The sequence below is a fragment of the Felis catus genome, chromosome B3, assembly GCF_018350175.1.
Source record: "Felis catus isolate Fca126 chromosome B3, F.catus_Fca126_mat1.0, whole genome shotgun sequence".
NCBI classification, from domain to species: domain Eukaryota; kingdom Metazoa; phylum Chordata; class Mammalia; order Carnivora; family Felidae; genus Felis; species Felis catus.
In genome coordinates this window covers 141,238,591-141,252,817 of record NC_058373.1, presented here as the reverse complement: position 1 = coordinate 141,252,817, position 14,227 = coordinate 141,238,591, and the positions used below count along the sequence as shown (strand labels likewise).

The 14,227-nt window shown below is 47.0% G+C and overlaps 1 non-coding gene across 1 annotated transcript; it reads right to left on the bottom strand.

The window, feature by feature from the left end:
• Positions 1 to 13,693: 13,693 nt before the first annotated feature.
• LOC111561083 lies at positions 13,694 to 13,796 on the bottom strand. The gene has a single exon (XR_002743446.2). It is a non-coding gene; the product is annotated as a U6 spliceosomal RNA (small nuclear RNA).
• Positions 13,797 to 14,227: the final 431 nt, after the last annotated feature.

Below are 14,227 nucleotides of genomic sequence, written 5' to 3'. Positions count from 1 at the left end.
GGTTGAATTTGGTTTTTGTTGATATTTTGTGGTTGAGGAGTTTTGCATCTATGTTCCTCAGGGATATTGGCCTGTAATTTTTTTCCTGTCTTTTTCTTTTTCTTTTTTCCTTTCTTTTTTTTTTTTTTTGATGGCGTCCTTGTCTGGTTTTGGTATCAGATAATGTTGGTCTCATAAAATAAATTTGGAAGTGTTCCTTCCTCTTTAATTACTTGGAAGAGTTTGAGAAGGATAGGTATTAAGTCTTTGAATGTTTGGTGGAATTCACCAGCGATGCTGTCTGGGTCTGGACTTTTGTTTATGGAGGGTTTTTGATTACTGACTCAATCTCCTTAAAAGTGATCATCTATTTAGATTTTCTGTTTCTGCATGATCTAGTTTTGGAAGATTGTATGTTTCTAGGAATTTATTTCTTCTCTGTTGTGCAATTTGTTAGTATGTAGTTGTTCATAGTAGTCTCTTATGATCCTTTGTATTTCTATGGTATCAGTTGTGACTTCTTCATTTCTGATTTTACTTATTTGAGCCTTCTTTCCTTCTTCTTGGTGAAACTAGCTAAAATTTGTACATTTTGTTTATTTTTTCAAAAGATCAGTTCTTGGTTTCAGTGATTATTTCTATTTGTTTGGTCTCTACTCCATTTATTGTCACTCTAATCTTTAGTTTTTCCTTCCTTCTACTACCTTTGGGCTTCTTTTGTTCTTCTTTTTCTAGTTCTTTTAGGTGTAAAGTTAGATTGCAATTTGAGATTTTTCTCATTTCTTGAGGTGCACCTGTGTCTCTCTGAACTTCCCTCTTAGCTTAGAACTGCTTTTGCTACGTCTTACAGATTTTGAACTGTTGTGTTTCCATTTTCATTTGTCTCAAGGTACTTTTTTGATTTCCCCTTTGATTTCTTAATTGACCCATTGGTAATTAAGTAGCATATTGTTTAATCTTCACGTATTTGTCATTTCCCAATTTTTCTTCTTGTAATTGATCTCTTGTTTCCTGTCATTGTGGTTGGAGATGATGCTTGATATGATTTTAGTCCTCTTAACTTTATCAAGACTTGTTTTGTGGCCCAACATAGGATCCATCCTGGGGAATGTTCCATGTGAACTTGAGAAGAATGTGTATTCTGCTGCTTTTGGGTGGGATATTCTGTATAGATCTATCAAGTTCATCTGGCCTAACATGTCCCCTTAGCCTGAAGGAGGGCTCAGGGATGGTGTCTGCTTGCCTATATTCCTTGAGGGTGCTTCTGTAACCTCGAGACATGTGGCAAACCTGGAGCCTGTCACTCAGGTTGAAGCTCTGGGATAAAAAGATGGACCTTTTCACAGTAGCCTGGGGTGTGTTTTAGGCTGCTGTCTGTGCAGTGTTCTGGGTGTGGTGGGTTGCAAGAGCTGTCTTTCTGATTGTTACAGTCTAATGGAGTCCAGAAATGCAAGCCCCTCTGGCCACTAGGACCAGGTGACCAAGGGGTGTCCCCTGTGATGACTGCACTCACCTGCCAGCCTTAGTGAGACTGTGGGAGAGTGCTGAGGGCAGAGCCCACCGTGACCTTAGCAGGGCCAGGAAAGAGACCTGGGAAGGGCTCACCTGCAGCTTTAGCAAGGCCATGTTTCCCCATGTCTGTGCCAGCAAGGTAGAGGGAAAGCACAAAAATGGCGTTTGCCAGTGTCTCGGCACCCCAAGAAAGTCTCAGTTGGTCCCCGCCCCTCCAGCAGATGCTCTAAGGTTAACAAATGAATCTCTTCACTGTAATCCACCCACTTGCATACTGCTGCCTTTGAGCTGGGCCCAGGATTAGTGAGTTTGTGTGTGAGCCCCCTTGAAAGTAGTATCTCAGATCCCCATGGTCCCCACAGCGTGCCCCCAAGTCCCCTAGCCCCTAGGTCCCCACAGCCCTCATATCCCTTGGATATAAGCTCCATTGGTTTCCAAAGCCAGACATTTTTGAGGTCTTACCTTTCTGATGCAGGTCCCAAGGGGGGTGCCCAATGTGGGGCTCACTCTGCAGGGAGAAGCTCTGGACCCGCGAGACCCCTCCCTAGTGTGGGTTGCTATACTGGGGGTGGGATTTTTGATACGACCACTTCTGTGACTCTCCTACCCATCTTGATGTGGTCTTTTATTCCCTTGTTGAGGAGGGAACTATTCAACTAGTTCTCAGTTCTTTTTCAGTGGAAAGTATTCCATATTGCAGCTATAGATTTCCACGGGAGGTGGTGAGAGTTCAGGGTCTTCCTATGCCACATCTTGAACTGTCTCCATGGATTTTTTAAAAAAATCACAATCAGCTATACAAAGAGGTCTTTGAAGGCCTCTGAGAAAGAAAATGACTTTGTGTGTATGTGTTTCCCAGGCCCCCAGACCTTTAACGTTTTGATCACCATTACAATAATTGAAGTTTCAGGGCACCCGGGTGGCTCAGTCAGTTAAGCATCCGACTTCGGCTCAGGTCATGATCTCACAGTTCGAACCCTGCGTCGGGCTCTGTGCTGACAGCTCAGGGCCTGGAGCCTGCTTCAGATTCTCTCTCTCTCTCTGCCCCTGCCCTGCTCACACTCTGCCTCTCTCTTTCTCAAAAATAAATACAATTTTACAGTAAGTGAGGTTTCCCCACACCTACCAGACATAGAGTCACTAAGTTCTGACACCATCTACCTGGAGAGAGCATCAGACCCACAGGTTCAAGGCTCAGTCCCAACATGACGGTCCCACCCCTCACTTCAGATGCCCATTGCAAGTCTAGTGACTTAACAGGTTACCAATTTATCGTAACAGGATGTAACTCAGGAAGAGCAAGATGGAAGAGGTACCTAGGGCAAGGTATGGAGGAAGGGTCTCGGAGCCTCCCTACCCTCTCTGAGCATGCCACCCTCCCCCCATCTCCATGTGTTTACCAACTTGGAAGCCCTCCAAACTTGTCTTTTGGGATTTTTATGGAGGCTTTGTTACATAGGTGTGATTGATAAAATCGTTGGCCATTCATGATGGATCCAACCTCCAACTCCTCTCTTCCTCCCTGGAGGTCAAGAGTGGGTGACTGAAAGTTCCAAGGCTCTAGTCACATGGTGCGTTCCCCTGGCAACCAGCCCCCATCCTTAGGTGCTTTCCAAAAGTCATCTCATTAACATAAACTTAGGCGTGGTTGGAAGAGGTTTGTTATGAATATTAAGACACTTTTATGGCTCTTATCACTCAGGAAATTCCAAGGGATTTAGAAGCTCTGTGGCAGATATAGGGACAAAGGCCAAACATGTATTTCTTATTATAGATCACAGTATCATCGCCTAGCCCCAACCCAGCTCCCACCAGCCTGCTACCGCGCCTCTTGAATTATACTCAGTGGAGTTGGGGGCATCTGCTCTTGGCAGTCAGCGTCTAGAGGGCAAGAATTGGTCTCATCTGTTTCTGGGTTCCCAGAGCCCAGCCTCATGCCTCACACTGAGCAGGGGCTTCGCTCAAGACTTAGAATAGGGAGTGACTGCTCGATTGAACACACCCAAGGGAAATGGAAATGTGAATTTCCCCAACTGAGATAAAGCTGATCACAAGGAGACCTAAAACCACTGCTTGGCCCTGGGGATCCCAGCAGCATCCAGGTCTTGTCCTAATAAGCATCCCATCCACCAAACACGAGTTCTATATCCCAGGATGAGATATCACCCCCTTTCTGTGGTTCTCAGACATAGGGACAAATGGATCTGTAAGAGGCAACTTGTAGTAACTTCTAGAACTGAAACAGACTTAATTAAAAAAATATTTCATTCTGTTTGGGGTTCTTTGTTATAATTTATGCAACTTCATTTTCCCCTTCCTCCCTCCTGAAAATCTGAATGTTTCCATTCTTCCAGGAAAGGCAAAAGCAGAATATATTTTTAAAGGATTGAGATTGTAGGGTCATCTTTAATAAAAAACAATATGCTTTCTGTCTTTTTATAGACTCGTCTGCTTATTAAATACCTTGAAGAAGTCACAGTGTGGATTAAGAGTTTGTAAACAATTGAAATCAGGAGGTTCAGAATTCCAACTCTCCATCCTTTTCTAACTGAATCTGAATATTTATATTTCTTCACACATAGCTGGCATGTGAACCTCATACAGAAAATAGACATATTATACAATGCAAATAAATCCACGTTTTCTTCTCTATAACACAGCAGGTACAGGGCTGTTGGGAATAAAGGTCATGGATATTTGAATGGTTAAAAAAAAAAAAAGAAACCTTTAATGGTTGGGCAATTTTCTATTTCGGAAAATGGTTCATTTTATTTTATAGGATGATTTCCCCAAACCTATATTTTGTGGATATTTTGCTAATGTGCCAACCCACAGCTGGAAAGATGGGCACACACTTTCCATACCCCTGAAATGGGAGCTCATGTGTAAAGTGGCGGGTGAGAGTCCTGTGTCCAGGAACCCAGGGAGCCAGGCTCTCTCTGTCCTCTTCCTGGTGAGGCTAATGCAGACAGGACATTTGGAGAAGTGTTATCTGAGTCCACTGTCCATTTGCATGTCTACCCACTTACCTTCTGGACCCACCACTGTGGAACGAGGCTTAATTTACTTATTTCCCCCCCACACTCCCAGGACCTTGCGTTATGTGCAGGTGGTGGGAGTGCAGAAATTAACCAGCCTCAGAACTTGCCTTTGAGGAACACCCCACACTAATTGGGGAGACAAACAGAGCAGGAGAGAAGGGCTGGGTGGGGAAAATTTGACAACAGGATGTGGAATGGGTCACTTTTTTAAAAAAAAATTTTTTTTTTCAACGTTTACTTACTTTTGGGACAGAGAGAGACAGAGCATGAACGGGGGAGGGGCAGAGAGAGAGGGAGACACAGAATCAGAAACAGGCTCCAGGCTCTGAGCCATCAGTCCAGAGCCTGACGCGGGGCTCAAACTCCCGGACCGCAAGATCATGACCTGGCTGAAGTCGGAGGCTTAACCGACTGCGCCACCCAGGCGTCCCTAGTCACTTTTGAATCCCATCCTGCTTGCAGAATCTATCAACAAACAATAATGCTAATCGATGTGAGTAGTATGATCTAATGCCAATGTCAGCTGATAGCCCTCTACCAGGCTCCCATCTATATCAGAGGCAGACATCGCTAAGTGACTGTGGCGTGCTTTCTACCTGAGCCAGGGGCGACTGTCGCCCGTCCATTGGAGTTGGTACAGGAGGGTAAATTTAGGTGTTAGTTGGGGTCTGGTGGTTGGGACTGTCCCTGTGTTAGGAGACAGAAGACACGTTTGATGCTAATTCTCTGGATAACATAAACAAGACTACCAATTAGGGGACAATGGAAGATCTTTTTTTTTCTTTAAATTTTTTAATGTTTATTTATTTCGGAGGCAGAGAGAGGCAGAGCATGAGTGGGGGAGGGGCAGAGAGAGACGGAGACACAGAATCCGAAGCAGGCTCCAGGCTCCGAGCTGTCAGCATAGAGCCCGACGTGGGGCTCGAACTCACAAACCATGAGATTGTGACCTGAGCCGAAGTCGATCGCTCAACTAACTGAGCCGCCCAGGTGCCCCAACAATCGAAGATCTTTTAAAGATCAGCTCTGACATGTTAGCCACAAGTTGATTATTGAAGACATATTTAAGCCAGTATACCTTGGTTGAGGACCTACTGTGTGTCGAGTGTTGTGTTAGCTCTGGGGATGTGAGGAGTATAAGACGTGGCCTTTCGGAGGAAACGAGCACGTGCACAATGAATCCTGATATTGCTAGAGTGTGAACGAAAAGGTATGGTGGTTTGGGGAAGGGCTCTGGGAGATAGGGGAGGAAGAGATCAATTGTGGGGAAGACTGGGAGGTGTTCATGGAAGAGGTGGCATGTAATCTAAGTCTCGATGGATGAAAAGGAATCGGGGAAGCAGAGGGGGTTTGATCTGCCATTCCGTTGAAGATGTTCCATCGCTTCGTCTGCAAAGTGGGAACGTGACAACCACCTGTCATCGAGCTCGAACAAGACAATGGCTGGAAATGTGCCGTAGAATGTGCCCTGTAATGCTTTATACAAATGTCCGTTATTGTTCTCCCATGCATTAGTTCATTCAAGAAATATTTATTGAGCACCTACTATGTGCCAGGAGTACTCGAACCCTGGGGATAAAGAGGCAGATGGGGAGGTGGCATCTCTCTCTCTGAGAAGTCTGCATTCTGGTCAGCATTTCCAATTTTGTTGGATATCCCCGCGTGTGAGTGTGTCGGCATAAGACGCTTCGAATTGTCAATGGCAGTTGGTGAGGTTACATGCGATGAGTTTCACAAACAAGCGAGATGCAACATCCGAGGGTCTGGGATTTAGAACCCGTATTACTTCAAGGAAATAGTTTGTGCTGGGAGGTAACTGTGCTCTCCTGGAGATCTTCAGAAAGATCATCATCAAAGAAGCATCATCTTTGGCAGAGATTAGTTGGCCACATAGTTGTGCGTCCATTTCTGGGTTCTCTATTTTGTTTCGTTGACCTCTGTGTCTGTTTTTGCACCAGGAGCATACTGTCCTGATGATTACAGCTTCGTGATACAGCTTGAAGTCCGGGACTGTGATGCCTCCAGATTTGGTTTTCTTTATCAACATACCTTTGGCTATTCGGGGTCTTTTCTGGTTCCTTAAAAATTTTAGGATTGTTTTTTTCTAGCTCAGTGAAGAATGCTGGTGCTATGTTGATAGGGATTGCTTTGGATGTGTAGCTTGCTTTGGGAAGTAGAGACATTTTAACAATATTTGTTCTTCCGATCCAGGAGCGTGGCATCTTTTTCCGTTTTTTTTTTTGTGCCTTCTTCAATTTCTTTGTAAGCTTTCTGAAGTTTTCAGCGTACAGATCTTTTACATCTTTGGTTAGGTTTATTCCCAGGTATTTTATGGTTCTTGGTGCAAATGTGGATGGGATCGGTTTCTTGGTTTGTCCTTCTGTTGCTTCATTATTGGTGTACAGAAACGTAACAGATTTCTGCACGTTGATTTTCTATCCTGCGACTTTGCTGAACTCACGGATCAGTTCTAGCAGTGTTTTGGTGGAGCCTTCTGGGTTTTCTACGTAGAGTATCATGTCATCTGCGGAGTGAAAGTTTGACTTCTTCTCTGGCAATGTAGATGGAAGTGATGCATCACTGGGCTCTCCTCCTGAAACCTAAACTGCACTGCATGTTAACTAACTGGAATTTAAATAAATAAATTTAGAAGAAAAGCAAGGACCACAAGATAACGTGAATGGAGAGCTCCCCGTAGCTCCTGGCCCGGGATGTGAGCCCCTGCAGACACGGGGCTGAGGTCTGAGGTTGCCTGCAGGCTGCTGGGCGTTGTCACCGCCGCGGCTCAACTTGAGGCTCCCAAGAGCTCGTGGGCCCCCCTAGGAATGTGGGGACTGAGGACTGCCGGGGTGAATGTCTGCCGCAGAGGCACACGGCGTGCGTGTGGCCAGTGGCTGTAGCTCCATGGAACCCAGCGTTTGCGTCTGTCCCAACCCCACCAGCTGGCGTCAGCCCTTTCCACCCGCGAGTTCCCTGCTTAGGCTTCATGGAGGGAGTTGAAGGGGGTCGCCGTAAGGAGCTGAGCCTGGAGCCCATGACCTGGGCCGAGTCCTGGCTTCATTGCTTATTTACTGGGTGTCCCTGATCACCTCAGCGCTGCGAGCCTCAGCTTCCACATCTGTAGCATGGGGATGTGAAGCCGCTGACTCAGGCAGGGCGGTGGGCATGGGCAGCGAGGAGGGAGGGAGAAGACATTCAGAGGAAGCGTGTGGCAAGGGCTGGCTGCGAGATCCGCCTCGACGTCCAGCCGGTGCCTCTCAGTCCCTTCGGCGTCAGGCACCAGCCTCCACGAGAGAGAGAGGCCTCTGGGGCTGCTTTGTCATCCGCCCCCGGAGCCGCCACGGCCAGGCCGGGCGCACACGGTGTCCTAAAACGCTCTCTGCCTCTCTGGAGCTGCTACATACTTGTCGTGGGCGATGTTCCCACTATCAGACATTTGGTAGAAGCATAAAAATCCATTCCCTCCCTGCTTAATACGTTCGCATGTTTCTTCCTCTTGACAGGCCTGGGCGCGTTGGATTTGGGGTCCCACCGTCCCGAGGCCCACGCTTCTGGTGTGCTTGGGAAGGGAACGCGCGTGGGAACCGCCCGGGCCGCGGAAACAAGAGAAGAGAAGGCAGGCTCCAGGGCAAGAGTGCGGGTGGAGCCTGCCCCTGGGGTGTGCCCTTTGGCCTCTTTCCGTAGCCTCCCAAGTCAGTAAGAGGCTCACCCGCATTCAAGGCTTAAGACCTGTTTCCAACTCCATGCTCACAGTTAATCTCTCTCAGCCTCAGTGTTTATGAAACAGGAATAATAAAAATGCCCACCCGTACAGTTAAGTGATTAAGGGGAGTGATGCGTGAAGACAGCTGTGCCCCATGCCCAGCTCATGGTAAGAGCTCAGTGCATGCTCTGTCGGGAAGGCATTAACATTACAAGTCTGCAAACATTGTGATCCTATGGTAGGAGCTTTAGCCGTGAATCTCACTTAAAAACTCACGAGAACCCTGCCGGGGGAGGCCGTTGTTACAGCTTTATTTGGTACACCAGGAGACCAAGGCTGAGGGAGGGGCGTGGCACAGCCAAGTGAAACCCAGGAGTTTGCCAGAGCCACCCGTGTGATCCCCCGGCTGTACCCACCTGCGCCCAGGTTTGCGACCTGCCGGCTGGCTGCCCTTGGCTAGCACACGGAAGCAGGCTCTGGCTGGGGCGTGGGACTGTAGGAGGTCAGCTGAGTAAGCCAGAGCGCCGTGTCAACCAAGGCTCTTACGGATGCTTCTGGAGGGCCCTCCCTCTGGCAATGTGAACGCGTCGGTTCCCAAGGTCTGGAAGCCTCAAGCATGTGCGGCCCTCAGACCTCACAAAGGGTTTGGCTGCTGTGGCTTTTCTGGCAACAAATGCTGTCGATTTATTTTCCAAGCCAAGTGGCTAGTCGAGCGCACCGGCTACAACCCGCTATTAGAAGCTCGTCACTGTGGTCTATGTGGAGGGAGCAGAACCCCCAAGAAGGGTGGGATCCCTGGAGTGCTCTCCTCTTTCCTGTGATTGGCATGTGGATGTGGCAGGGAAAATACACCGTGAATCTCTGTCCACGGCAGGGCTCTGCAGACCCCGTCGGAGCTCCTCTGAGGTTTGTGGGTCCGACCACGTTTGCTATTGGCTTGGACGCTGGTCTCCTCCTCCGGGAGGGGTGCCCAGGACTCCTCACGGCCAGGCTAGCACCCTTTCCAGTCCTGAAGTGCTTCCAAACCCTGCTGTGGAAGCAGCTTCTGGAGAACTTCCTACAGATACTGCTGCAAATGCAGAAGAAGGGTGGCCCCAAAGCACTTGTGGTGATTCCGAGGTCTGCCTCCTTGGATAGCTTTGTCTACCTTGGTCCACTCCTCACCAGACTGGATGCTTCACAGGGCAGGTTTCCAGCCGTCTTTGTTCTCCAGTATACCCTCAGTGCCTAGTACAGGCGTTCCGGAACAGCATATGGCAAGCGCTCAAGATATTGAATGAACGGGTGGATGGATGGTTGTTATCAATGGACACTGGGTGGATTTAGCCTTGACACGGGCATATTTTAGGGGAGCCGTTACCAATCCATGGCTCTGCCCCAGCAACTGGTATAAAGTCTTGTGCTCAACATCTGCTTCATCAGGGAGCTGGACCCGATTATCCACTAAGTGATGGGCATGTCCCCTTTCTATGCCTAGGGTTTGGCATAGGCCTGGAACAGTAAGCACATGTTAATGTTTGTGGAGATGAGTAGCTGGTGTGGAATCAAAACCATCAAGTGAGGGATCCGTTTGTGCCAACTCCTGATCCCTCTCCCAGTATCCTCTGTTCTTAGAGAACCTCTGTGTGTGAAGAAATATAATTACACCGTAGATGCTCGGCACATATAAAAGTGCCCACTGTACTAAGAATCTCAGTTAGGGTCAGAGTGCTAACCTCTAAACATGTGCATTTTCATTGATATTATAGGCTAGGAACATAGCTGGAGGTTTGGGGTTTGTGGGCAGCTGTAGACATTTGTACCGGTCAGGATAGGTTAGGTTATGCTGTATAACAAATAGCCCCAATGTCACAATGGTCGACTACAAGACAGGTTTATTGCTTGCTCCCACTGCACAGTTTAGTGGGTCAGATAATAACCGTGACACGAATCAAAGGGAAAGTTATGATTGTGATGTTTACTTCAAAAGGGAGTGTGTTACACTGATTGCAAACAAGGCTCCAATTCCTCACCCTTCCCTGTGCAATGTGGCTTTTCAGTTCCTCCCAGTAAGAGGTGGAAGGCATTTCTCCACTCTGTGCCTATGGGATGGCCTGTGACTTGCTTTGGCCAATGGGACACAGTGAAAGCGATGCCGTGTCGATTCCAAGTCTAGGCATCAAGAGGCCTTACGTGCTTTTGCCACCGCAGGGAGACCGTGACCAGGTGAGCCTGCTGTGGGTAAGAGACCATGTGGAGCATGGCAGTGTCAGAACCAGCCTCCAACCTTGACTCGCCAGCTGACCCCAGATATAAGCGTGAACCCCCCTGAGATCAGCTGAGCCTGGCCCACATTGGCAGAAGTGTCCAGCTGACTTACAGACTTCTAGAAATAGCACATGGTGGCTGTGTTAAGTTTTGAGGTGGTTTTGTTTTGCAGCATGATCATGGCACTACCTGACTGATACAGAGTGCTCCACGAGAATGCGGAATCAGAGAATCTGACTAGTCTTGGAAGTCAGGGAGGGCTTCCCTGAGGAAACTGAGACTGAGCTGAGGCCTGGTGACAGAGCAGAGTAGGCGTTAAGTAGGTGAAGGGGTGGAAAAGAGTATTCCACAAAGGGAGGGCGGTGTGCGTGCAAAGGCTCAGTGGCGGGAGGAACTGGGCCTATTCAGAAACCGACAGGGGCCGGTATGGTAGGCAGAAGCCACAGCAGCAGCAAAAAACACTGGCCCCCCTTCCCACACCTCGATAAATAAGCCTTTTCATTTCTAGGGAACTCAACATCCCACTTCTCATGAGTAATACCAACACTGACACCACACTCTTCACCGTGGCTGGGGCTGATGTTTGCATAAGATGGGCCTGGAAGGCTCTGCTTTCGTGGGTCCCGGGGGAACTAAGTGGGTGACCCAAGAAGGCAGAGCCGAAAGTGTTAGAGATTGTCCGGACCAACCTGTTCTTGAATGCCTGGGAAGCAGAGGCCTGCGGAGGGTGTGTGACTGGCTGGGGACGGCCACGTGTGTGCAGAACAATACGCCGATTTTTTCAAATGTGACCTGTGTGATCTAGGTGAACCTACAAGGCCCCATGCCCAGGAGTTTGGAATCTTTCTGTAAGAACGGGTATCCGCTAGGCAATTTCATCCTGCTCTTACAGAAACCTCAGGTAGCATTTCGAAGACAAGCAACGAAGCCTCCGAGAAGTTAACGTTTGGCCAGGGAGAGGTGGGTTGAGTTGGAAATTAAACCCCATGGAGAACTATGTGTCCTTTGTTTTCGTATCCTCAGGCCCACAGCCGGCACGGAACAGGTGGGGTGTAGTGTGATTCAAGCCGTATTTTCACACCATAAATGTCTACAGAGCACAGGATGAGTGGGAAGGGGTTGAGGCAGGAAGATCCATTGGAAGAGAATAAGTGTCTGGTAAAGACGGGGGTCCCAGGGACCACGGAGGTAGGGTGGTTGCAAAACAGGTGACTTCAAGTTCACACGAAACACCATGCAGTATCTAGGGTGCGTTTAATTGAGTTAGAAGATCACGGCCTCATTTTTCCAAGTCTCTTGCTTCTCCGGAACTTCAAAGTCCTCATCTGGAAGTCTAGTTTGTGATACTACTCCCCTACTGATTGCTAAAGTTCAAATGAGACGTATGAGGACTTAAAAAAGGGACCATTTTCAGAGTTAAGAAGAGTAATGTAACTCATACACATATATACCCATTACCCAGAGTAAACGAGTATTAATGTCTTGCTAGACTGGCTTTGGCTTTTTTGCTTGTTTCGGAAACAAAACCTTCATCGGTTGTATTGGCGTTCCATTTGTACCCTTCTCCAAATCTGTTCTCGCTCGCTGCCTCGGGCACCACACTATCTGGAATTGGATGCATTCTTCTCTGCACTTGTACTACGAAAGAACCTATCCATAAACGGTAAATGGTATCGTTTTGTGTTTTAAACCCGTATGTACATGGTTTCGCACGTATCCTTCAGCAATGTGGATATTCTAATAGATAAATGTCATCCATTGACTTCCACTGAGATTCTTAATGTGCTTATCTTTTTGCTTTGTTTTGCTTTTGACACATAAAAATTTTCTTGATTGCTCTCTTTTGTCGTTTCGTTTGCCTTCTATTACAGTAGGTGGCAAATTACGGCCCGAGGGCCAGACCTGGCCTGCCACTTATTTTTGTAAATAAAACTTTATTGAAACATAGTTAGGCTCATTGGTTTACCTATTGTCCATGGCTGTTTTTGCATTACTGTGGCGGAGCTGAAACAGTTGATAGGAACCATACAGGTGTCAAAGCTGAAAATATTTACCATCTGGCCCTTTAGAGAAAAAGTTTGCTTAGACCTGTCTGTAGGGTTGATTTGATTTCTTTTTTTTTTTTTATAACTATGGGTTTGGAAGAAATACATTCTACATTTATATTTTTAGCAGTTGCCCTCAAAATTTTGAGGTGAATATTTAGCAAAATGTGCAACTATCTGTATCCTCTGCCCTAACTACTCAGTGGCTTTAGAGTGCTTTTAATTCTGAACTCTTCCTTCCTTCGAGTGTTAATGTTGTTTGATATTTTAGTTCTGCCCTATTTAAAAAAAAAACTTTTTAAAATGTTTTATTTATTTTTGAGAAGAGACAGAGACAGAATGCGAGTGGGTTAGGGGCAGAGAGAGAGGGAGACACAGAATCCGAAGCAGGCTCCAGGCTCCGAGCCGTCAGCACAGAGCCCGACGCGGGGCTTGAACCCATGGACCGTGAGATCATGACCTGAGCCAAAGTCGGATACTCAACCGACTGAGCCACCCAGGTGCCCCTCGTTCTGCCTTATTCTCACTGTTCTTTTTGTCACTTTCACTTCGTTTCAATCAATATTTACTTGGGTTTTCAACCATTTACCATTTTGTAGACTCACACTTCTTGCACTCCTCTCCTTTCGGACTTTGCTTTATTGCTGTAGTACTTTTCTTTAGTGAGAGTCTGTGGGTGGATACGTCCTGCCTTTTTCCTTGTGTGTCCAAAAACGTCTTTTCCAGCTCTCACTCGGGTGGTGGGCTTATTGTTTCCTGTAAGTTTTTATAAGATTGTATCATTGCCTTCTGGACTTGAAAAATGATGGCAGGAGGTCTGCTATGGTTCAACCTTCCCATCTCTTTTCTCTAGTGATTTTTTTTTTCCCCTCTCTGGTGATTTTTAAGCTTTCCTCTTTGTCTTAGATGTTCGATAAAGCCACCGCACTTTATTTCTACTGTTTTGAGTCAACGTGAGGACCCATGTGTTTTCAATTCTGAAAAATTGTCAGCTGTCAGCTCTGCAGATACGTCTCCCTCCCACATTCTTTATTGTTTTCCTCTCCACCACGCGTATGAGACATTGTAGGTAAAACTGTATGAAATTGTTGATAGTCAACCATTCCAGACCTACAGAGAGTTCAACTTAATACACTGGAGCTTCTCTCTGTTTCTCCTTCTTTTTTTGTAACACGGGACACCTTGTGAATCTGCATGCCATCTTCCTGCAGGGCCCACGCGAATCTTCTCCGTACCGTTCCAATTTTCATCTATATGCTGCTGAAGCAGACACAGGAGCCTCTCTGCCCGTTACGCAGGTCGTAAATTACTCTTTCCTGTTATCCACTGAAGTGTTCATTTTTTTCTGCATTCTGTGTGATTTTTAAATGTCTGTTTTAGAGTTCAATATTTTTGTTGCAACGTATCTATTCTTCTCCTTAACCTATTTAACTTTTTTTATCTTAAACATTTTTTTTAAGGGGCACCTGGGTGGCTCAGTCGGTTAAGCCTCCGACTTCGGCTCAGGTCATGATCTCGCAGTGCATGGGTTCGAGCCCCGCGTCGGGCTCTGTGCTGACAGCTCGGAGCCTGGAGCCTGCTTTGGATTCTGTGTCTCCCTCTCTCTCTGCCCCTCCCTCAAGCGCGCTCTGTCTCTCAAAAATAGATCAACATATTAAAAAAATTTTTTTTAATGTTTATTTTTGAGACAGAGAGAGACA